Genomic DNA, 25,540 nt, shown 5'->3' on the forward strand with positions numbered 1-25,540 from the left:
CGCCATTTTCTATCTGTTCACTCACTTGCTACCTGACCTTCAACAGGAGAGGACCTACACTGCAAGTGCTGCTGTGACCGGTGTCTGGAAGCGACCATGGCTTGAGTGTCTGGGGAAAGAGCCCCTGCCTTCACTTCGGAGGAGTTGGAGAGACTGGTGGATGGGGTCCTACCCCAGTACCCTTTACTTTATGGTCTTCCAGACCAAAAGGTGAGTAAAGTGTGAGCATGATGCGTGGGGCATGAATGTATGGAGTGCTGTGTGTAAGCCTCATGTGGGGGGGCTGAGAGGTCCTGGGCAGAGTGCTGCATGTATGGTGGTCAATGTCTCTGCATAAGGGGATGGGAGGGATATGGTGGGCCATGAGTATGACAGTCTGGACGGTATGAGTAATACCTTTTCTGCTGTATTTTTGCTGCAGGTCAACGTCCATCAGAAAAAGGGTATTTGGCGTGCCATCGCCAAGGAGTTGCGGACCCTGGGGGTCTTTGACAGGCGGAGCACCCACTGTCGCAAACGGTGGGAGGACCTGTGCCGCTGGGCAAAGAAGATGGCGGAGGCCCAGCTGGGACTGGCCTCCCACCGTGGAAGGGGTGCCCATCGTACCCTGACCCCCCTGATATTCTGCATCCTGGCGGTGGCCTATCCGGAGTTGGATGGGCGCTTGAAGGCATCACAGCAGCCATAAGGGGGTGGGTACAGATTCAGATTCTTGACTTTGCACGTGTTAAGGTGTTACCTGGGTGGGGGATGTGGGCTGTGGGTGCCCCTAGGCCAGGACGAACATGGCAGGGTAGGTTCCATGATGGGCAAGCTTAGATGCACTCCAACCACAATAATGTTGGTGGGCATCTACTACTGGGCAGGGTCTTGTGGGTTTCAGGTGTGCAGCTAATGGCATTAGGTATTGTACCCCATGGGCTGGTGACTAGCATTGTAACTGGTAGTGCATGGCTTAGTGCATAGGGCTGTTCCCTGTGAATTGTGTATGCCAACTGTAGTGTTGTTGCTGGCATTGACCAAGTGTATCCTCCGTCTCCCCCCCTCCTTTTTGTTTTGTCACCCTGTTCTTATGTACATTAGCATCATCTGGCGGAGGAGCAGAGGCACCGGCGACGGAGGGAGCGGTATCCCACATGGGCCTGGAGGCCGAATCCACTGACGGTGAGGGCACCAGTGGGACGGAGGGCAAGGGGAGCACCACAACGGAGACAGGAGGGGACAGTAACGACAGCGACTCCTCCTCCGATGGAAGCTCCCTGTCGGTGGCGGACACCCGTGTGCCCACCCCAACTACAGGTACATGTGCCACCCCAGTACCAGCACTGCCCCCCCAGCAGCCCCTCAGAGTGTTTCCCGTGCCCGCTTAACCAGGAGGGTGGCATCTCCTTCGCCCCAGGCACCTCAGGCCCTGTCCCAGTCAGCCCTGCTGCCCTCAGTGAGGAGGCTATTGACCTCCTGAGACCCCTCTCTGTTGGGCAGTCAACCATACTGAATGCCATCTAGAGTCTAGCAGGGCATTTGCAACAAACAAATGCATACCTGGAGGGCATTCACTCTGGCGTGGCGGCCCAACAGAGAGCATTCCAGGCTCTGGCCAACTCACTGATGGCAGCCATTGTCCCTGTCTCCAGCCTCCCCCCCAACTTCCTCTACCCAGTCCCAATCCCCTCAACCCCAAGCTATCCCAAGCACACCATCAGACCAGCATTCACCCAAATCAACACACAGAAGTGGCTCAGGCAAACACAAGCATCCCACAGAAGTCCCTCCGAGTAGCGTCTCACTGGCAGTCACCACCCCCACATCCATGCACATGTCCCCTGTGTCCTCTCCCACTGTGTCTGTGACCCCTCATCTCAAAGTACACTAACACAAGCTCACAGACACCCAACAGCCATCCACCTCACAACAGCATCCAGCCCATGCACCTGCACCCAAACACAGCACACTGACACCTCCTACAACCACTCCCGCTTCCTCCACTCCCAAACCTTCACCGTCTTCCCACCCAAGTGTCCCTAAGAAGCCTTTCCTCGCCATCATTGACATATTCCCTACCCCTCCCCCGTCCTTCACTTCGGGCCAGGGTGGCCAGAACCCAGCCCAGCACCTCAGCCACCCAGTTCAAGACCACTGTGGTTTCTGCAACTACTGCAGGTGTGTGAGGCTCCATGGAGGCACCCGTCAGCACAGCCAGTGTGCCAGCACCACCTGCCAAGGCCAAGAAGGAACTGCCACCTAGCAAGGGCAAGAAGGGGACACCAGCCAGCAAGGGGAAGGAGGTACCACCAGCCAGCAAGAGGAAGGAGGCACCACCAGCAAGCAAGGGCAAGAAAAAACCACCAGCTGGCAGAAGCAAGGAGGCACCACCATCTGCCAAGGGCAGGAAGGGGTACACAACACCAGCCATGGCACTTCAGCCTTCCAAGGCTGCATGTGAAGGGCTGGAGCCTACCACTACCGTGCCCAGCACCGCTACCTACACCGCGGCCAGCACCGCCACCTGTCCCGCCACCAGCAGCACTAATGCCAGCAGCAGCAGCCAGAGTGGGCAGCCGTCCGAGGCTGCAGGTGAAGGGCTGGAGCCTACTACCACCGTGGCCAGCACCGCTACCTGCACCGCGGCCAGCACCACCACCTGCCCCACCACCAGCAGCAGCAGCCCCAGTGGGCAGCCGTCCGAGGCTGCAGGTGAAGGGCTGGAGCCTACCACCACTGCAGCCAGCACCGCTACCTGCACCGCGGCCAGCACCGCTACCTGCACCATGGCCAGCACCGCCACCTGCCCCACCACCAGCAGCACCACTGTCAGCAGCAGCAGCCCCAGTGGACAGCCATCCGAGGCTGCACGTAAAGGGATAGAACCTACCACCACCATGGACAGCACCACCTGCAGCGCAACTGCCATCCACTGAGCAGCCGTCACCACCGATGAGCAGTGTGTAGTAGTGACTACATGGGCTGCAGTGCGTCCTGGCCCCTGCAACACCTGTCGGTGTGACACCCAGGTGAGAGACTGTGACCTTGCCCCATCCAGGATGAAGCACACTGGGCACAAAGCCCCCTCCAGAACCCGTGGAAGAAGGTATCCACTCACCCCCTCCTTGGCAGGATGAAGCACACTGGGCACAAAGCCCCCTCCAGAACCAGTGGAAGAAGGCATCCCCTCACCCCCTCCTTGGCAGGATGAAGCACACTGGGCACAAAGACTCCTCCAGAACCAGTGGAAGAAGGCATCCACTCACCCCCTCCTTGGCAGGAGAGACTGTGGCTTTGCACTCACCAGGACCAAGCAGTGGGCAAACCACCCACTTGAGAGACTGTGGCTTTGTACTTCCCAGGACTAAGCAGTGGGCAAACCACCCACTAGAGAGACTGTGGCTTTGCACTCCCCAGGACCAGGCAGTGGGCATGGAGCCCCCTCCAGGCCAGTGGCATTGCACCATCTTCCGGCTGAGATGCCACCCCCATTCCCCGTCCCCCTGAGGTGCCTGTGTTTTCTCGACCTGATGCCCCTGCAGTGTTCTCTCCGTATTGCGGCAGGAGTCAAGTGTGGCCTTGGCCTATGTGTTATGGCCCCGTGGGCCATGGACATTTAGGAGTGGGTATTGTTCCTCCTTTTGTATATATTGTACATACTGTTTATTGTTTAAGGGCGTATTTATCTAAAACTGTACTATTACACTCATTTTAATCCATTCCTTTTGTCCTTGCGTTATTCCTGAGGGTTACGGGGTGTATATGTAATGTTGCTGCATCTGTTTGTGTGTATGGTGGTAGGGGTGTGTGTGTGTCACTCTTTTGTGTGCTAGGTGCAGTACTCACCGTGGTCGTCTTTACCGGCGTTCATGTTCCTGGTGAATGAGGAGGTACACCAGCATTGGAAAAATGTGTAGCTCGGGCTCCATGGCATCGCGGTTCTTCCTTGAGTGTCGAGAGGTGAGTCGTTTCTCTTCAGTGTACTGTTTCCGCCGTGCTTTTGATGGCGTTGGTACCGCCCCGAAAAATGTGGCGGCTAGGCCTGTTGTAATGCTGTGGGCGGTACACTGTCTTCCGCCTGGCTGTTGGCGGTTACTGCCGCAGTGTTTGTTGCTACCACCGTGGCGGTCGGTGTGTTACAGTGACTGTCTGTGTTGGCGGTTTCCGCCGTGGTCATGATTCCATTTTTTTACCGCTGGCCTGTTGGCGGTGTTACTGCCGCTTTATCACCGACCGCCAGGGTTGTAATGCGGGCCTATCTGTTTTGTTCTTTCATGTTTTCCCCATTGTGTGATCCTGGGCTTATTGTGTTAATTGAGAGTGGTATGAATAGTGAAAACCTGGCTTCAAATGCCTTACACATGTGAACACTCACAGTCCTGTTCATCTGATATCCCTGAAACTCTAAACAATGTTGTTTAGCATGAGCTAGCACCATAAGTTAAAAGTTGCAACAATTCGGATAGAGAAATCTAGTTACAACTTTGTTTTTGCCGTTGTGCCTTTCTTAGTTAGGATTTCAACCCCATTTAAGTGTTAATCAGCAACCAACTGTATGTGCTCTGACCAATAAAAGGTTATAAAAGGGCACCAATGATTTTTTTCGTTTTTTGTCCATGGCTTTTTAAGCATTTTACACAAAGGTATAACATGACTGTTTTACAAAACAAGAAGGACAGAGTCAGAAAATACCCCCACTCATAAATCGAAACACAACAAAACGCCCCGATTCAAAGGGTGATGGAAAGCTGGATTTAAATGCTCTAGATTTGCTCACCCTACATCGACCCTCACAATTTCGATTACCATTACTTTGCATTACTTTACTTCCACTTAACAATTACTTCCACTTGACAATACTTCGACATAGTTTTTGCATTCACATTGGCTCGGGCTGCAATTCATATAGTAAGTCAACCGAGTGCAACAATGGAGAAAGTTACATCGAGGGCCGGTCAGTGTAAAATAAAGGTGAGACAACGTATTGGCCATGTCAGAGTAATTGTCTATTGTCAATCAAAATGTTGTGGGGGTTCAATCCTTGACATTCATACACCTCCATCAAGTAGTTCTTAGGAACTTTATACGTTGTAAGTAATAGCTTTATTCTGCTCCTTGTCCTGTTTCAAAGTTTTTGCTTGGCACTTTTTCTATGGGGCATATTGTTTATTGACAACAACAGGCAAAAGCAGAGAAGCCATATTTTGTTTTAAACCTGGATGTAAAATTCTGCGGTAGCCTTTTGAAGCTATATATTTCATTTGAGCTGTTTTATGACCCTCAAGTGAGTTAAATGAGAAGCAGTGATTTTTTTTATCACCAAGACTGAATGTGGCTCTGATTTCTTGTCCTCTGAGGCCAAGGGGTGAAAATTGGAAATATCTTGCATCCTTGGGATGGAAACACTATAATGTGCAACTCAGTACCAGTGGTCCTCTCAAAAGATGCTTGAAGTGCCAATCGCGTGTTAAATTGCAGAATATCAAACCTTCTTGCCAATTGAGATTGCGATAGAAAACACTCAAAACTAGATTCGTACAGCCTGTGCCAAGCTAGAAGGTGCTATTGTAACACACTTGAAAGGCAACACATATTTGCTTCTGGTTTACCAAGTCCCCTTGTTATTTCCAGTGGTGTTGTTTTCTTTATACATTTGCTGTTCAAGCTTACCTAATAATTCTGCAAATATACAGCTAAGCTTCCTGGACTTAAATTGTATCTCTTCAGGCAACTGCATCGTTTACAAGACATTTCGATGTTTTAAAAAAAAATGCTAAATTGAACAGTATGATAATGCTTACAGGGGTGTACAATCCAGTAAATGTCCAGTGATGCTGAAACAATTTTCAGAGTGGGGGTGCCGCCATCAATGATACACCACTGCAGTCATAGGAACTGTGAAAAATACATGCGTCAGACAAACAGCAAGTGTAGCAAATGCATTCAACAGGAGAATGGTAAGGGTGTAGTATGTAGCTGGTGGTGCATTTTAGAGCACACTAGCACAAATATATTTCTAAAGCATGGTGTGATAGCCCACGGTCATTTACAGACAGCAAATTTTATATTGTATTGACAAAAAACACACACTGATATGCAGTTTTATTGATAAAACTATATAATGCACCAGCAATAATAGGTGGAAATCAGGTTTCAACATATATTTATCAGTCGTACATCACCAAGTAAAGTGTCTTGATTTGTGTTGACCCTATTTACATCTTTGTTGCCATCGGTATTCAGAATTACAAAAAAATGCTCCATTTGGTCTTTCCTAACTGTTGAGATATTTTGAAATAATCGTACAGTTCATTAACAGATATTTAAATATTGTTGTGTGCTAGAAAATAAGTGGCAGCCTTTTGTTTCACACACCCAGTACCCCAGCACGATTGTTAGACAGCTCACTTCACACACTACTCTAACTTTGCATTTAAAGAAAGAAAAGCAAACACCAATCTAAATGTTAGACTATGATGCAGCAAGTTGTCAGAAGACATAGACTGATATTTTACCCCTGCCTTTGAAAGCATTGCAAATGTGATGGATAAAAGTAACATTTAAAGGCACCTTTAGTGCTCATTCACCTTCTGAACTCCAGCTTCTTTATTTTGAGGGTGCTGCAGTACCTCATGTATCCCTATTTCCAGAGCCTATTTAACGGTCTGAAAATATTCGTCTTAGTACACGTCTGTTCTGATGTGTCATACCTGGTTCAGAATGGCTCCCTTGGCAGATTTAACATTTCAATCTTACAGGCCAATCTGAATATACCAGAAAGCAGCACGCATGGGGTGGTGTTAGATTTTGGAGCTCCCTCAAGCTTACGAAATGTGGTAAACCTGAGGCAGTGTCAAAATGCAATTGATGTTGCTGTGGCATGCCCATAGCAACACCCATTGCATGCCCTTTCCACGCACAGCGCTGCATGTAAAAGGGCTGTATTTACAAGGTGGCATTAAGCCACAAAAAAGTGGCTTAACACCACCTTTTAAATACGGTGCAGGGCATAGCACCACCGGAGCGTCACTATAGCGCCACCAGAGCGTCACCAAAAGTGACGCTCCGGTGGCGCTAGGGGCTCTTAATATGCCCCTTAGTTTTAATGCAACGCTCAAGAACTCCATCTATGGTTCTTTGTTTACCCAGTGTAGCATAATAGCCACCCCTAACAGAGCCATACCTTGGCGGCTGTTAGACATTTGCAGAGACACAGGAAAGGAAGTAGAGTTTGTAGTACAGGGGAGAGTACGGTATCCGCATAAGGGGTTTAACAGTCATCCTAGACACTTGGATATAAAAGTCAGCTGGCTGTGGGTCTTACAAGCGAACCCTTTCATTTTTATATTTTTTTGTGCTGTAAAGACACTGACCAAAATAAACTGGAGATTGTCAAATGTATTTTCCAAAGTGCTATCTTTCTTGGTTGCTCTGCGAGAAACATGTGCTACCCAGACTCAAAAATGCACATAAAAAGATAAGGAGAACAGTTACCCTAATTTTCAAAGTATGAGGACATTTTGGACCTGGAAGGTGACTTAAGAGATGGACAGGATCTCATTGTTCATCATGAACAAGCCTTCCCAAGTTAGATCCAGTGGCAGAGAGCTTCCATTTTCTCATCTCATCCTGTAAACTGCAGCAACCCCCAAGTGGCCATGAAGAAGGAATACACTTCCTTTCCACGAGAAGGAAAAGAATAAAGGTTAAACAATCTTGCTCAGAAGTGACTTCTATTAAGTTAGAAGGGAGAGGCATAGGTAAATTTAAAAAACATGACATCACTTACAAATTAAAAAGGAAAATCATTTTGCCATAATGTCAGAGGCCTGTAGTGGCGCCAGGTTCTCCAAAGGATGGGGAATGGACTTTGTGCAGGTGGTACTGTAGTCTTCTTGTTCATATATTTCAAACTTTAAGATTTATTTTCCACAGACTTTCCATGTAACACTATGTAACAGCAGTTTTCATTGTGATAGTTATTTTTTCATGGACGTGCTCTGTTGAATCCACTTCCTCTTACAGACATCCAAAATAACAAAGGAACTAAAACCAAAATGTTGCAGTGATCATGCTTACGGTGTCCATAGTGACAGCTCATATACTACACCACATCAAACCATCACTAGTAAAGAAGCAATTCGTCAAATTTGATAAGGCCAGGTGGTCTTCTGCACCAATGTTTAAGGTTTCACCAATGTTTAAGGTTTCATGATTCTATCTTCAGCACCAGTGACAAGGCACATCTTTCGTCTTGGTATTTTGTATTCCTTGTACTAATGCATCTGCAGGCATGAATCTATCACTCAGGTAGATGCGCCAGTTTCCTACGCACATTTTGTTGAATGGCTTCATATGAAGTTTGGCTCTGCCTGCTTAAAACCACCTTCTGTAACTGAACTAATCAAAAAGGTGTGACCGGCTCAGTGGTGAGCAACTAGAGGCCCACTACTTTTCTGTCACAATTTCTCATTACATTGTAAATAAAGAAGACAGGGCTAGCTAATCCTCTTTTGCCTCTTCCTATCAGGGCAGATCGGCATGTACTGGCCATATATGATTGGATCCGGTTGCCATCCATGGAACCTGCGCGGTAAAAGGAGGAACCCCTCCACTGAGCACAACTGCTAGACTCAGGTTTCTCTGACGCCACCCAGTGACACAGGGCAGTTTCTCTAACACTACCTGTAGACCATCCACTTATAGCACGCCACTGGAGGACAGCCGTATAAATATGGCCCTGGTGTGGACAACAGTAGGAGAGTGCATACCTTACTGTGACTAGGCAGGATGTTAGTTAAGATCTCTACCTGTCACTGTGATACAGAACATGATACTGCCCCTGTTTGGTCAGTTTATTCTATATTTCTATATTCCAAGAAGCTTCAGAAGATAGCCTCTACTGTTTGGACCACTGCATAACGGAACTAATCCAGAAGGCAGTTATTCTCATTGGAATCCCACTCTTGAATCTGCTGCCTTCCACCAGCAGTTATCCGAGGCAGTCAGAAAAAAGCCATAACATCAAAATAATGATGCCCATGGACACATCTACCAAGATTCAAACTCCTTTGTCACATTGCAGTGCACTGCAACTGGTGATACAGGATCTCAGTACTTTTTATAATCCTCAGTAGTCTCGTTTAGCCAATGCTTTGGCTTTTATAGCTTTTTGTTATGCTCCTTTGCCAAGGGTATTGGGAACTCTTCGCAGTACAGCAAGTGGGATTTTTAATATTAGCAATGTGCTACTACAAATTACTGGCCCATCGTCTTTATGGATGATGCACTATTTGTAGGATGGGTTACACAGCATGTGATTTATTTAGGTGGCAACCAGTTGTCTGGGCTGAAGCTACGGTGTGGCAGACTAAGAGAGTCACCAAGCCACCACCAGCTTATGAAATGTGTAATCTCCTTTCATGGACCACAACAGAGTGAGGTCTCAAGAAGAATGCATTGGGAAGGGAGGAGCAACATCTGTGCCTTTCCTGTTACTGGTGATGCCATATAGAACCGTGTAGCATCTAGCCCCGACTAAGCAGGAGTTCATCATATCTACATATGACCAATCGTACATACATAGTACTCTTTTATTGGGTTTACTGTGTACATCTAATACAATCACTTACACACAGCAGTGTTCTCTGCTTAGGACTTTTAAAGTGCCGAGGGTAGTGCTCATAATGAAATTGGTAAGTACATGAATAGAAAGATATTGTTCAGTAGATTCTCATTATTGGTCCATCTTAGTACGATATACTACATCGTGAGTCACAAATTAACCCCAAACAAGTCCTCAATACTAGAAAAGGTAGCTAACAACTTGGCATTTTATCTCACAACATTACCCAGACGTCCTCGAGGCTATCGAGCTCTTTCCACAAAAAAACACCATAAGTGTGATTTTACCAATGTATGCAGGAAAAAATACGGATTTTCTTTTACAATAGAAAAATAAAAACAGGAGACATGCAATATGGTCATGAAAGCATGAAAATATTTTACTTAGTGTGGCAGGATACCTTAAAAAAGTTATATTAGCCTGAATTCAATGTGCCCTTTGCGGCTGATAACCCCTGCCAGTACACGTGCAAAACGCTGAAAACATGAAACCTTGCCATGAATAATACGCTTTTAATGCAATCTCATACATCAACATCCGAAAAATGAAGTCAGCAGAAAAGAAACTTTTTAAAGGGCTACAATTCTCCTCCTGTTCTTCACCTTTATCTCACCAGTTTCCTGATATTTTAATAACTAAACGAGAGCTATAGTTTAAGAAATACAATGATTATGTACGTGTTTCTTTAGTAATATCAAGGTAGTCGCATGTACCATAATCTGTCCCACGGATGTATTTTGTGAATTTAATCCATTTCTTATACCTCCTTCACTTGTCTTTTTATGTCATTTGTTTGAAACATGAAATTACATCACACGTGGAAGAGCTGACCCTTGTACTCCTTCGTTCTAATTGTGCTTTCTGCTTGTGCAAGTTTTATTTTGCTTTGGGAAAAGTGCGAACCTGCTGCTGAACGGACCATAAATCTCTACTCAGTGTAGTCAGTTTCCTTCAAGCCTCAGCATTAGTAGGCTTGAGTCTCACATAGCTAGAAAGACTGATCCATAACAATCACCCATTACTTACCAATAATCTTCTTTACTCTTAGTCCTACTTGCCCTATTTAGTCTTACTTGTCGTACTTAGTCCTACTTGTACTCACACCTCTCTCAAGACAGGTAAAATAACACAGTCAAGCCTAAAACTCGGCCATGCCGTGCTCTCCACCAAATGCCACTGAAAGGGCTAAGCTGCCAGTCTCCTCCTCAAATACCAGGTTCCCACTGTAAAAGACCATAATCACTTGGGAGGACAGAGGGTTTGTAATGACTGGTAAGAGTACGGAGATACCTGTAAGTAATCGGGCCTCTATCTTTATGCCTGTTCTCATATCAGTCATTATCTATGTGAAATACCAAAGCCATTGCTTAGACTTTGACTAAAACTTAAACGAAACAAAGACATATTCACTTAATGTCACACCTCAAACATTTATTTCAAGCAATTAAGAGGTTATGATAAGGCTGACTTCAAGACTCCCATTCCAAAGTCTTTTTATCTGTGTCCCATTTGTTAACTCTGCAGTGCTGCACAAACGTGCTCACAGAATATACTACGTTGCAGCCCTACAAATCTCTGTGATCCACACACCCTAGACTTCGCCCCATGAATCAGCCGAACCTCTTGTGGATCTCCAAGAATACCTTCTGAAAGAGAAATCCCTTCCAAGAAATAAGCCGGCACAATAGTTGACCTTACCCACCTGCTCAGGGTTAAACTTAAGGCTTTCTTGTTTATTTGAAGAGCCAGAAGATGCAAGTAAGTGCTCAGACAACCGAAAGTCTTTCAATCTCTGTCAATATATTCAATCTGCCCTTTTTAAACCCAGCAAATGCTATTGCTCTTTTTCCTCAGATGAAGAATCTGAAAAATCAACAGGCGGGAAAATATCTCAACTGAAGCCACTTATGGATTAAAAGACGGATCTGTCCGTAATATTACCCAATCATCTACCACTGACAAAAACAGAGGCCTACATAATAAGGCTCCCAAATCGCCAATCTAGCTAGGTCACTTTTTGAAGGCTTAAATGGGTGGTTTTAGAAAGACTTAAGTAACACAAGCATATCCCAAGAAAGAGGTACATGATGCAGAGGCCTACATAATAAGGCTCCCAAATCACCAATCTAGCTGGCTGGTGTTACTGCAATCAGAAAGGTCACTTTTTGAAGGCTTAAATGGGTGGTTTTAGATAAGACTTAAGTACCACAAGCATATCCGAAGAAGGAGGTACATGATGAGCTGTAGGGTAAGCTAATTTAAAGCTCTTCAACAACCTCTTAACTGTGCCTCTCCTTCCTTAGGATTTTCCCAAGGCTGTCTGAAAGCCCTGATAGCAGACCCCTGGGCCATTTAGCTCTAACTTGGAACTGCCTCAGCACTGCCTTTGAAGACTGGCCCTGGGGCTTCCGGAACTTCATTCTTATGTGATTAAGAATTTCTGGCATCATGTCCTTTTCACTATACTTCCCTCTCTATTCATTAGAAAAACACCTACATTCTTGCTCATATTTAGAAGAAGAGGGACTATCAGAGACTTTCAGAGACTTCTCTCACATTAGGACTGTACTTGAGGAAGTTTTAGACTTAGAAAGATAGGAAAGAGTGCCCATGGCTATTCACTTAACTCTCTTCTCCACACTGCAGTCATCTTTTGACCTCTTTCTCACGGGGGACAGAGACCTGGAATGTGAAGAGGAAGCCACCTAATGACTCTTGCACTTGTGCTCCCCCATCCTATGACAGTACTACAGATTGCCATGGAAACGGGTAAGAAAACACCAAACACCACCTTCTCCACAATTGCCTTCTCCGTGATGCCAAAATATATGCCTAATACAGTATTCCATCACGATACACCAAAAATGAAAGATCACATGCGTGCAGTGAGACCTGAACTTTCTGTGCACGAGCGAAGAAGAAACACAGCATTCTGGTACTGGGCAATCATTTCTTCATAGCACCAGAAAAAGAAAATAAATGATACTGCAGCAGTGAGTTATTTTCCCACAATTTAAAGGCCATATAAAAATACATCTTAGACACGTTTTCAAGAACCAAGAGTAACTAATCACAGTCATAACAAATTTACTCAGCAGACCTTGTCTTTTTTCCTATAAACACACATCATGAGCTTCCCCAAGGTCAAGTCAGCATGTGTGACCATTTCATTGAGATTGCCTGAAAACCCCAAGCCCACCAGGGAAGGTCCTAAGAGCCTAAATCTTTTTCTTAATTAAGCTCAGGTCTAGCAAGAGGTGAACATATCATCTGTATTACTTTCTATGTTCTCATACCAGTGAGACAAGAAAACAAATCTAGGAGGATATTGGCAATTCAGCCTCTCTGTATGGCCTTTGAAGGAGGACAGGGCAGGCTGAAATTTTGGGGTGGTTTCTGTGTTGCTTTTCCCGGCATGAGGGAGGTGGGATTCACCTCATAAGTAATCACCAGTATGAGAAGAAGGGGACACACAGATAACTAAGAGTTCACTGTAGGCGGTGCAATATTTGTTTTTCCGGTAAGGAGATGCCTACCTTCAATCCTTACTCGCAGGAAGACCCCAGGCTGGTCAGAATGAGAACTAATGGTGTGGTTACTCAGACTGGGAGAGAAAACAGCACTACCACAATTGGAAACACGTGATTGCATACCCTAATTTCATGGTGTATAATATTATTTAGAGCAGGTTACATTGTTGACTTATTTACAGAATCTGGTGTTGCCAGGGTTTCTGAACTTGCACAGTCTAGCTGACATAAAACTTGCAGCGGTTTTTGAATACTGAAAGGAATATCTATGTAAAACGTCAGTGGACAGAAATTGCATCTGCAGAGGAAACTGCTGCAGACCAGAAAAACCTGTAGCAAATCACAATGGTCTGGTCCAAAAAAGGCCTCCCCAGAATGCGCAGCTTTTTTGTCACTTAGCTTAACAAATCTGCTCACATAAAACAATTTGGTGAGAAACGTAATATGGTATTTACTGAGCAGATTTTCTCATACAACAGCAAACTGAATTCGCCAACTACAATCAGTAAAGTGATGGCTTTTCATTCAGGTAAACATTTTCAGGCCCCGGACTTCCCCCTCAAATTCACAACATGGCACGCTGCCGTATGAAAAACCCAAATAAGATTCACTTAATCTCGACATTATTTAAAACATAACTTTAAAAGCTTCAATTTTGAAACGAAACTATTATAAAGGATCCCAAACGCTTTACCGTACATCCCTCACGATTTCTGACTTCTAGCTAGCATGTAAATAGTCCCCCCTCAGTGTGTTGCAGGATCGCTTCACTGTATCAAAGGCTGCCAAAGCTTGGCTAGAGATGAACACTTCCATCTATTACCAAAGACTGACCTTGGTTTATTTTATAACATAGTTTCTTTGTTGTTAAAACTCACACACGACTATCGTTTCTTTTGGACTGTTGCAAAGACATTTCAAAGGGGGTTTTCGTCCTGTCTGGAGTCTCCACATTACATGAAACAGGGAGCACGCCGACTCCCTCCCAGGGACAACAATGCGGCTTTAGACTATATAAGGACAGTCTGATCCGTTCAGCGTCCTCAACCTTAAGCCAATTCCAGAATCATTTGGATCTGGATGTCTTGATGAAAGCGATCTGTAGGGTTTTAAGGGTGGACAATTCTGCTTTAGGATAAGGACCCGATTGCGAGTCCATGCAGAAATCCTTGTTTATGCGTGTGTTGGAATTACGAGTTTGAAGCAATTGAATGCATCCAATAATAATGGATGCGTTAAATAACTAATCCTTCGTTGGCAGGTCTAGCCTTTCCAAACTTAACAAGGGGAAAAGAATATAGTATTTACTGTAGTATGTGGATTTTAATGCATTAAACACCAAAATCCACTTCATCCCCCATATATTCCTCATAGTTATTATTCATTGCACCTGATAAATAACAAACCCCATGGTATGTTTATTTCTCATATGCAATAAATAACAGGCCCCATGTTTGGTATTAATTGCTTTGTCTGTTTGAGAAAGCATTGTGTACGTAGTAAGATATCTCACAGACCCATCCACTAACCAGAAAGCTTTTCTCTAGCACTTCTCTAGCTATGAATTTGATATTTCAGGGTGAAAGAAAACATCAAATGAGGTTTCAGCAGCCCAGCGTATATACGCTTGAAAAAGATACTACTGTCCATTTAATGTCAAGTGAACCATCAAGCTCATAATTTGCCTTAATTCCCTACAAAGGCTGTTGGATTGAACTAATGGTGATTTAGCCACAGCCTACTTAGTAATTATATTTAAATTAGGCAACAAAGTCAGTTTGCCTTAAATTGTCCACACCAACATATATTTCACTTCAGGTCAAGTAGGAAAAAGGCTGGTATAGACAATATTAATATTGACAGCCCTATCCAAACACTTATCTACACAACTGTAAAAAGATGGAGTTTGGCTCAAAGGGTCTATGCCAAAGCCTACTACTAAATAGCCCGTTACTGCTTCCCTATGAGTACAGCGTTCCTCTTTGGGGAAAAACACAAATGATTTAGTTAAAGGCTCCTACTTCATGTGGTTGCTCCTGTAAACAGGTATTGACAAGGACAGGCTCACCTTGTCCACCTCAGAACACTAATTACAATTGCTACTCATTTTGTAGACACTCTGATACCCGTTATGTATGGGACAAGTTACAGCATCTTTTAAGAGCCCTGCCTATGCATTAAGGGCACAAGTATTTTTTTCCTTTAGATGTTTCAGAAATGTTTTTTTTCCGTGGTGGAGTTTGAGACACATTTGGCAATATTGATTTTTGGTAATTAATCTACAAGTTGCCACAGCTCCTTTGACCTAATGAGAATGTGTACAGTTTGAGACCTGCTACCAACGTCACCCCAGACAACAAACAGACAACAGATAGAGCATAAAATGAATAAGTGGTAGTGAAATATGTTTTGGAGTGCGGATACACATGCACTCATTTAGAGTCTGGTGGGACACAAGCAACACCATAACTTCCACCAATGTTTTGCTTCCCCTGCCTCATTCACAGATGGATAAACCAAAGAGTTCCAAACAATGTAACCCCGGCTATGCCTATTAGAAAGTGGTGACCATTTAGGGATGGCTACCATCACTAATATTTCCTGCCCAGGTCATCCATGTGAGGAGAGGTGAACTCCGGAATGGAAAACAATGGCTGTGGCTTTTTGTTTTCACTGAAAAGCACTCCTGCTTTGGGAGTTCCTTTCAATAAATCAAAAAATAAATGATGGTGGAGCAAAACAAGCATATGCACGCTCAGCATTTATGTAGCAATGACAGCACCCACCACATCAGCAAGGCATAACAATCCCCACCAGGCAGGAGATGATATCTAAACATGGTGAGTAGTCTTCCACCAGGAGAGGTGGAGGCTACAGTCTCCAACATCTGGTGGACCACTCACCACACTATAAATGAGCCTGTACTGGTTTGAACATTTTTTGTATTGAGTATTATTTATATCACATCAAATGGCATTGAGAAGACATTTTCATTCAAGGAATACCAAAAGTATACCTCCTGTCCTAAAGATTTGCTGAATGTAGTCACTTGCCACAAGAGCTACCATCACATATTGTCTTGGGTGCTCCGGAACTAGGGTTTCAGTGCTCTATTGAGTAGAAACTATAAAGCACATTTGCCCAGGCATTCTACTGTCATCACTCTATAAATTTACAAATTGCAGGTTAGTGACTATTTTGCTACTACCTCAGATATGACCATCTTAATAAAAGTCATTTGACACCTGGCCTCCAGGTGTGGTCTGTGTTATATACAAACGTATGGCGTCTAGAAGGTATGTAATGTTTTATTTTTTCACATTTTTGGCTTATATCCATCAAGACTAAAGATAATGACCAAAATGGCTAACAAAGAAATGTGTTTTCAGCAGAAGTCAATTCCGAAAGAAAGAGTCTGGTAAACTGATGTTTTGTTGAAAAAACACATCACTAAAACTAAAGGAAAGATCCACAAAGATCTTGATAAGCTACCCCCAAAAGTCAATACTTCTGAAAATACTGCATGGGCTAGATTTGTACATGGTGGGAATGAGTGATTGGGCTGCACAGAAGTAAACATACACCTAATCCCCATCCCCTTGTGTCCAATAACAAGAGCACACCATCAAAATAAATACCTTCATCACAAACACAGTACCTCCATATTGCACCACATACCTGGATTCATCACGATCTGGCACTTTTTATCCAGTTAGTCTTTACTCACACTTCCCTCTCAGCAGTTTCAACCCCTGATGACCTCATCACCAATCATGAATCACTTGCACCAGCCACTCCCCGAAGAGACAAAAACACACTGATCTCCACAGATGGAGAAAATCCCAGACACCATAGCACTCTGCTCACACGAAGTGGGCCCTCAATACCCTCATGACAGTTCTAGATACCTATGAATCATTTTGCTTCAATGGCCTACTCACTTCCCTCCACATTACCACCCAATGCCTATCCCACACAATCAACTCCATAGCCACCACTCCGGATATAAATGCAACCCAGCTGGACCTCTCGGATGCTGTCTCATCTGCTACCATAGGAACATACTAACCTCATTTCTCACATCACTAGTAGAAACCTCGCCTCCTTTAATATCGAACTAGTCTGCTCTACTCACCAATTTCCATGACAAGCCAGACACATCTTCATACTCAGGTCTGTTAGTCTCTCTTGTGCTTCTTCTCTTCTTCATTTCCCAACCAATTAAGACCATGCAACATTCATCTAATGTCTTGCTCTGCCTCACTATTGTTTCCAAATCCCCCTTCTACTGGAAACCTTTCCTCAAATTTTTGAATTAGCAGTTGTCATTGCCCCCCACAAAATAATCCTACTGAAACAACTCCTTAGTCCTTACACCACTCTGAATCTCAATTTGTATATTCTGTAAACTATGTCTCTAATGTAATTGTGTGTTGTCTCACTCACCATTCATAATCATTTATCACCATCATCACCTCCAAAAGTATCCACTCAAACAGTTACTATCCCCATGTACTAAATTTCAACAACTCTCTCAATAGAAAAATAGGTTACTTGCTACAATAGCAATTCCAGTTGAGAAATTGAGAATGTTGTGTACCTTCTTTGATGAGGAGCTCTAGTTCTCATGTCATGTCAACTAATTAGTTAAGCCAACACACTTGCAGAAAGTTATGCTTTAAAGTATCTACTAAATCTGAAATGGGTCATGCATACAGTTGATAAAATACAGTGATATGGCAAGAATATCCTTTTAAAACATGAATTATACTCCATTAATGATTTAGATTTATTTGCCAAGTGACTTCAGCATCCGAGGTTGTCACAAACAAGAATATATAAAAAATATACAGATAAAATGACATGCAAGGAATATACTGATAAATGTAAGAAGTATCCAAATAATAAATACATAAATAAATAAATAAAATACTTAATGTAGGATTCCACAGTAGTTTTTGCTTGCAGCAGAGGGAGACACAGTTTTGATTTAGTTTGACCATATGAGTATGCAAAAGATATGAACACCAAATAAATTGTATTTTCTATAACCAGGCATCAGTGGCTACAGTTGGTTATCGTTAATAGACCTCTTTATCTCAAATGCAGTCCTGGAGGTGAAAGGCAAGTTAACTATGTGGATCAACATGTCTAAAGGGACAGATCTGGGTACCACAGTGTCTTTGGGTTCCTAACTGTTAACTGATCATACTATCTGTCCCTCTGAATACCACTGATGGCTTGGCTGTTACATATCTAGTCCTTCTTTGTTGGTGCCTCGGGGCACCCTAATCGGAATGTTGTTGAAATATAACTTATCAGGTTATAATTCCTTAAATCCCAGCTTTTTTGGAAAAAAAACTTGCATTCAATTTATTTCCTCTGTGATGTCACTAAGCAAGAAAATGGAACATTCTCTATCATTTTCCAGTTGTTCGTGATTGAGTAATCTTTTAAATATGAAGCTCTTGATCTTGTTGTAAAATGGAGAATTGAAAAAGAAGTGAGTAACATATTCAATTTGACCATAGAGGCACGTATCAGAAGATGCTTGCTTTCTTTACTTTGGAAGAGCTTTCAATGGTAGCATGCTAATTCTAGCTAATGTGAAGCTCTGTGGTTGGTTATCTTTACAAAATATGACTGGACATGGTGGGAAGGATTGAGAAGTCAGGCTGTCTACTGGGTTAAAATTCTCAAGGGCTTTAGGTTTCTATTTCTTTGTACTTTGGTGAACTGCTTGCTGATGACCATGTGCATCTCTTTTGTTGTCATTTGTTTTAAGGCAGCATTTTCCGGAGTTTTTTCAAGCTGTATTTTATTGGGTTGATTTGAAATCTACTCTGGATGGAAGCGTAGCTAACATCTGATGACAGAGCAAGGGTCGGAAGCTTGCTGATATCATCAGTAATGGTTTCAAAAGGTTTCTTTTGTGGCAACCTATTTTTGTTGTCATTTGTCCAGTTTCCAGAGTCCAGCACCAAAGGCAATTTGGCCTCCTACTTTTGCCTGAACCATATGATCAATGTTGAACAAGAAGTGGTTGCTATGGATGTGTGACACTCTATGAACAGCATTTAATGATTTCAATTTCTTCCATAGCTATTTGAATATGTGTGTTCCACTTGAGGTCGCTGGCAATGGACAGACTCAGATATGTGAAGGTTTTGACGTCTTCCAGCCTTGTATTTTTAATAATAAGAACTAACTGTTATCCAATATATTAACTTAAAAACATAAACTAACTTTAGAAATACTGCATTAAAAGACATATAATATAAAAATATATACACATATGTTGAACAATGTATTTTTAAAAAATTGCAAAAATACTTATTTAAAACACATTTAAACATAAATGATAAATAATAATTAGTTATAATATCAAACACCAAATATTAAAACATTAAAAATGTACATATTTACATAAAAAATAATCTAACAATTATGAAAAAAGAAAAAACTAATTAAATTAAGCTAACTTTGACCATTAAAACAAAAAATATATAGTAAAACAGCTTTAAAAAAATCTTATAACAATAATTTTCTTGGAGCGATAAAATTCACTAATCCTACTATAGCATGAGCTACAGTAAGGAAAGTGTTGGACTTTTGAGGGGGGTCAAATTTTCTATTCCCACTCCAGTGTAAGCAAAAATAGGGAAAGTGTTTAACTCTGGCAGGACAGATTTACTATTCCCAATGTAAGCAAACTCAGGGATAGTGTTAGATTTTGGAGGGTTAGGATTTACTGTTTCCACTCCGACATAAGCAAATGCAGTAAAAGTGTTGGACAATGGAAGGGTTAGGTTAACGGCTACCTATCCAACATAATCAAAAGTACATTCAAAAAGTGTTGGACTTTGGAGGGGTCAAATGTACTATTCCCACTCTAACCCAAGCTTCAGCAGGTGAAGTGTTGGATTTTGCAGGAGTCAGATTTACTATTGCCACTTCAACATGAGTAAACGTTCTTTAACATTAAGCACTGTCACTGTAGTGTAGAGATGGAAAATAGCTCAATGAGTAAGGTATTCCCTTCTAACACCTGATGCGGCCTGCAGAGCCACTGATTGAAACCAGGCATGGCAAGCTCAAACGTTCTTCTATCAGAGGAGAATACATTGAGGATCATTAAAATTGTTAACAGCAGCATTTATGATTTACGGTGTTTAGAAACAGCAAATATGGGAGGATGTAAAAATAAGCTATTACATTCATTTGCTTTTTTTAACCCTTTTTCCAGTGCTTAATTTGTGCTTGTTGTTTCCGGTGCTGAGCACCGGCACTTATTTGTGAGGGCCGGGGCTTATTCTTATGCCTCAAGCATTTGCTGCTAGCAAAAGACACATATGTGAAAGACGGAATTAGGAAAAACTGAAATGCGTCATAAAGGGAGAAAGTAGAACGTTGCAGGATGAGCTGAAGGGGCAGGGGTGGCCGTAAATGGATTGAAGAGGCCCGAGATGGCTTCAGGATTACGCTGCCTCAGTATTCAGTGCTTGCAGATTTAATTTTAGCATCCTCGTGTTTAAGAGAAGGGCTTTGAGCACCGGCACCTTCTATTTTACAAATTAAGCACTGCCTTTTTCTATTTAATTAGTTTCTATTGAGTTATTTTTTTATCTATTTAATTTTAAAGAGTTGATTTTCTAACTAAAATCATTTAATAAATCTGTCTTTTGCTGTTTGACTGACGGGTCGAGAGGGATAAAGCCATTCCAACAGTCCAAGCTGTGTTATTTTTTATGTTACGTTCTTACTTGTAACCTCATGTTTGCTTCTTTCTTCCTTCTTGTACAAATAACTGATCAGAAAGTCTAAAAGAATACATGAACATACTTAGTTCCTGAATATGTGTTGCACAGTGCAGTGCACAGTGCAGGGGAGCCGAAATTACCAAAGCTGGATCACTTATTATGGACAGTAAGTGCACCGCTGCACTGAGCAATTATAAGCTTCAGTCCAGGATAGTGAATCATCACACAAACCTATAATTACCGGGTCCTTTTCACTGAATTTTATCACCTTCTCTGGGCAGATAGTATATGGAAGGGGGAGAACAATGTGAGCCGTGGAATGGGGATCAGGAGGGTGTCTAGTGGCAGGGTAATCAGGAGGTTGTCATGGGTCAGGGTGCACACTGGGTTGGCTTGGGGCAGCGTTTCAAGCTCTCCTTACAGTGCTGGTTGGGATGTGGGCCGGGGGCAGGTTGTGCCTCTGCTCACAGCCCCTGTCCCACGTGCGATTTTGCCAGATTTGTTTCTGCTCTATAAAATTGGGCTTACTGTTGCTGCACCTGTTCATGGGTGGGGAACTTTGGGATACTTGGAATCATCCAAAGCAGTATCGCCACCAGCAGGGCCGTAACTACCAATAGTGCAGCAGGTGCAGCCGAATCGGAACCAAGGAGTGTTAGGGCAAATGCTCTCAAATTACGGCTGTGCTTTTCTGACCAGCCGGCGATGTGTGTCCATTTACCTTGCAAGCATGAGGGCCAATAACACCATTGCTTCAACACCACCCAACAGTGGGCATACGGATCTGGCCCACTTGTCACTAACCACTTACCACACAAACCTGAGCTACCCTATCAAAGTTTTCTTTTCATTTTTTTCTAGAGTAGGCAGTAGTCCATAGGACCTCTGTCTGCTCTTAAAAATTATTTTCATAAACATTCACAAAGGGGAAGGTATCCCTTCGGAACCCCTTTCCAGTTGAGAATGGGTTACCACCTACTTGAAGTAGGTGGTAAAATGTGAATGGTTTGCAACGCATTTTGGTCACAAAACATTCTTACATACCACTGTGATTCCTTATACTGAATCAGTATGTATTCACAATTTCAAATTGAGATTCGGTAACGTTATCGAATCATAATTTGGAGTTCATATATACTGAATGTATTTTTCCGGTCACAAACGGCCCAATTCTGCAAATCGGGCCGTTTGAGCCAGAAAAATGCATTATACATCTGACCCTAAACTACATATGTCAGGTTAAGAAATTCAAATTCCGCAGAGAAACATCTGCTATAAATGTTAGTGCAGACACTTTCTAACTTTCTTTTTTCCGGCCACACACGAGAACACCTGCTCGGGCTGCCCATGCCTTGTAAGTCCCAATGCTCCTTGAAACTGTCTAATTTTTACTACTGTTCCTGTAAACATTCAAACAAGGGGTAAAAGAGAAGTTTATCTGAAACTAACTCAGAAAGAACCTGAGAACGTCTAATTGAGAACAAGGAATAATTTAGTATGTGCCAAAGCGGAATTAATATGGGAGTAAGAAAAAGCTAAAACCACAGGTGCCCAGCTGCCATAGCTTCTTTCCCTGAAGCTCAAGTGACTGGGCATGAAGATGCACATCATTATTTGCAAAACATGTTTTGGCTGAAACAAGGGATGCCTTAAGCAACTTCTGTTTGTTATGAACTTTACATGATGCAGACCTTCTGATGGACCCTCCTGTATTGTTCATTTAGCATGTTCAGACAAGCACGTTTATCTGTTTTAAGTCAAAGTGGATAGTATAACAAAATGGAAAAATAATGGTACATTTGTACCACTGGACTTAAAGCAGTTACTCACAAAAATATTATAAGATTTGCTCCTTTTAAACGTATTTCAATACTGGTTATCTTACTTACAAAGAGTTCACTTAAGATCTGAGTTGAGCAGACACAATCGTGATTGGGTAGCAATCATGTAGTGTCAGGAGCAAACTCTGCTGCCAAGGACCAGTACTTTTATCCGAGACTCTTCTTGTCTGGTGAAGCAATTAAGAGCTGTTATTGCCTGTAGCTGCGGGCAAAAAAATGGCACACTCATTTGACTATTGAGTTAAGGGCTTCCAAAGCTTGGAAGTGCTTGGATGCAATTCATAAGTACCAACAAGTGCGGCAATCACAAAATGTTCATGCAGTAACAGCATTATTGACTGTAGACCAGTCAATTACGTACCCTCGAGTTCAGCTATGCTCTGCGCAGTGCTTAATTTGTGCTTGTTGTTTCCGGTGCTGAGCACCAGCACTTATTTTTGAGGAACGGGGCTTATTCTTCTGCCTCAAGCATTTGCTGCGAGCAAAAGACACACATGGGAAGGATGGAGGAAAGGAAAAAACGAGAAGGCGTCACAATGGGAGAAAGCAGAAAGCTTGAAGAGTGAGCTGAAGGGGCAAGGAGTGGCTTTAAATGGATTGAAGAGGCCCAAGATGGCTTTGGGATTGCGCCACCTCAGTATTCCGTGTTCACACATTTAATTGCAGCAGCCGTGTTTAAGAGGAGGACGTTGGGCACCGGCTCCTTTTTATTTACAAATTAAGCACTGGCCCTGCGGTTTTGGGAAGAGGTAGTAACTAGCATGATTGATGAACTTTTGAATAGTAATGCTACATTGTTTTTAGGTCTTTTATCTAGTTGAGGATTAGAATGCTACTTATGCAATTCTTATGCAACCTTAATTGTTTCGTCCGAAATTCCAGAAATCCAAAGGTACATGGAGCTAGCAAACTTGAACACGTTCAACCAACTTGTACTGCCCTCCTGAAGTACAGTCACATAGAAATCCTAACTTAGATCTGGGTGGGAGCCTGCAAGCTGAAGTGATTTTGTGCTTGAACTCGCGACAGAGGCATTCACAATGAAGTGTTCTTAATTATCTTCATTTATGCTCTATTCTTCTTGAACTTGAAAATGCATGAGCCTACGGCTTGGGTATGTTACAAAAGAAAGTCGCTTAAAGATCAATCTAAAAGTAAGATTGTATATGTGTGCAGTAAGGGATACCTGAAATGGAAAACACATTTGCAGTTTTTTAGCGTACTGCCCCTTTAAGTGTTGACAGGTTGGATCGCAGGGAAGTGAAGCAGTATTTGTTCTCAGATGGCAACTTAATGTATTTTAAATAGCTCTGCACACCGCCTTCTGCACTCAGAGGAGAAAACCTGCACTGGCAGCACAAAGCCAGCAAGGAGCAGATTCCTTACTCGTGTTGCTATATTGCGATTTTCAGAACAGTGCAGTTTGAATTAGCTAATGTGATCCCACAATGCGGGCACTTAAGCAGTGGAGCGAGAATAATAGTTATATATGCAAGACACATGGGTCTTGAAGTTAATGAAACATTGCAACTGTTCCTCCATGTATGGAAGAGATATGAGCGAAGTGGTACTTACCATTGAAAAGCATGTGTGAGGCATGTTCTAACTGTACCTTGTAAAAATATAATTACTACAAGCCAGTCAACGTGTACATCCTAAATGTGTTGCTACTTTAGAAAACGATCATCAATGATCATCTGAAAGGGAAACAGCATGAATTCTAGATGTAAGAAACAACCGTGGACTGCTGGTTTCTCTGTAACTTCCTCACTCTATGATACGCAAAACACACTGATCTAGAAATTCAGCATTTTTCTTTCTCCTGTGAAACAATCTCATCCCCTTGTTGCTCTCTAAACTGTAGAGCTTCTGGTCTTCCCCAAGAACCTACCATAGACATGAAAATTTACATTTCCAAGAAGGAAAGGTTGTGGAAGTCAGTCATGCTTTGTGTTGCTGTGTGTTGTTTGACTTTTGAATATTACTCTTAGAGATAACTCCATGAATACACGAGGATCTCCTCTGGTCCAGACAGCTGAACCAAGCCTCTTCCAGAGCTCATTAAAACACCACAGTCGCCATGCTTCGCTCATATCCAGGTCACATGGTATACCATCAGAGACACGGGACGTAACAACAAGAGGATCTAATTCAAGCGGGCCTTCCCTCAAAAAATCAACCTTGACATATTTATGGCAAATGGATGTTAATTTCATTTGGTGGGTATCTAAAAGAGAAGCCTACTCAACAAGATAATGCAAGTCAACAAATTATGATGGAAAAATTACAGAGTTAAAACCTATAACTGTATATATTACAGAAGAAGGACTTTTGGGTTCGAAGACATTCATTAGATAAGTTTGTGATGCACTTGAGCACTCACAGATCGAACCAACTGATTTCTTGAACCAATGGAATTCTTGCTTTCTTTACACATGCATTTTATTGCAGTGTTATATAGTGTGAACTTGGCCCACGGGTATTAGAGAGTTTCACATAACCACTAAATTACATTACACAAGGTCAGATTCATTTTTTGTTTAGAAAGATTAAGTGATTTGCCAAGAATCACAGGATGTTGATCAAATGCTGGGCCTCAAATCTGGTTCCCCAGTTCCTAAGTCAGAAGCTCCAGCTGTTAAGCCACAGCTCCTACTAATCTCCTCCCTGGAAGTCATCTCTAAATTTGGTGGGTGGAGTATCCTTGGGATCAAGGAGATAATATCCTCTGCCATCCTGACATACACTATTCCATCTGTAATCCTTTGAATCACGTCTCTAATTTGGTCTGTTCTTGGAACA

The 25,540-nt window shown here is 42.8% G+C and overlaps 1 protein-coding gene across 11 annotated transcripts in view; it reads right to left on the reverse strand.

Annotated features, from left to right (window-relative positions):
- Nucleotides 1-25,540, reverse strand: part of KIAA1217 (KIAA1217 ortholog) — a 1,319,791-nt gene that overhangs the window by 723,259 nt on the left and 570,992 nt on the right. For 2 of the 11 annotated variants that reach the window (XM_069211376.1, XM_069211377.1), the window contains exon 2: nt 5,784-5,877. The exons of the other annotated variants lie outside the window; for them this stretch is intronic. The gene's annotated coding sequence lies outside the window, so the exon portion shown is untranslated. The remainder of the gene's footprint in view (nt 1-5,783; nt 5,878-25,540) is intronic. 11 annotated transcript variants of the gene reach the window in all.

The sequence above is a fragment of the Pleurodeles waltl genome, chromosome 10, assembly GCF_031143425.1.
Source record: "Pleurodeles waltl isolate 20211129_DDA chromosome 10, aPleWal1.hap1.20221129, whole genome shotgun sequence".
NCBI classification, from domain to species: Eukaryota; Metazoa; Chordata; class Amphibia; order Caudata; family Salamandridae; genus Pleurodeles; species Pleurodeles waltl.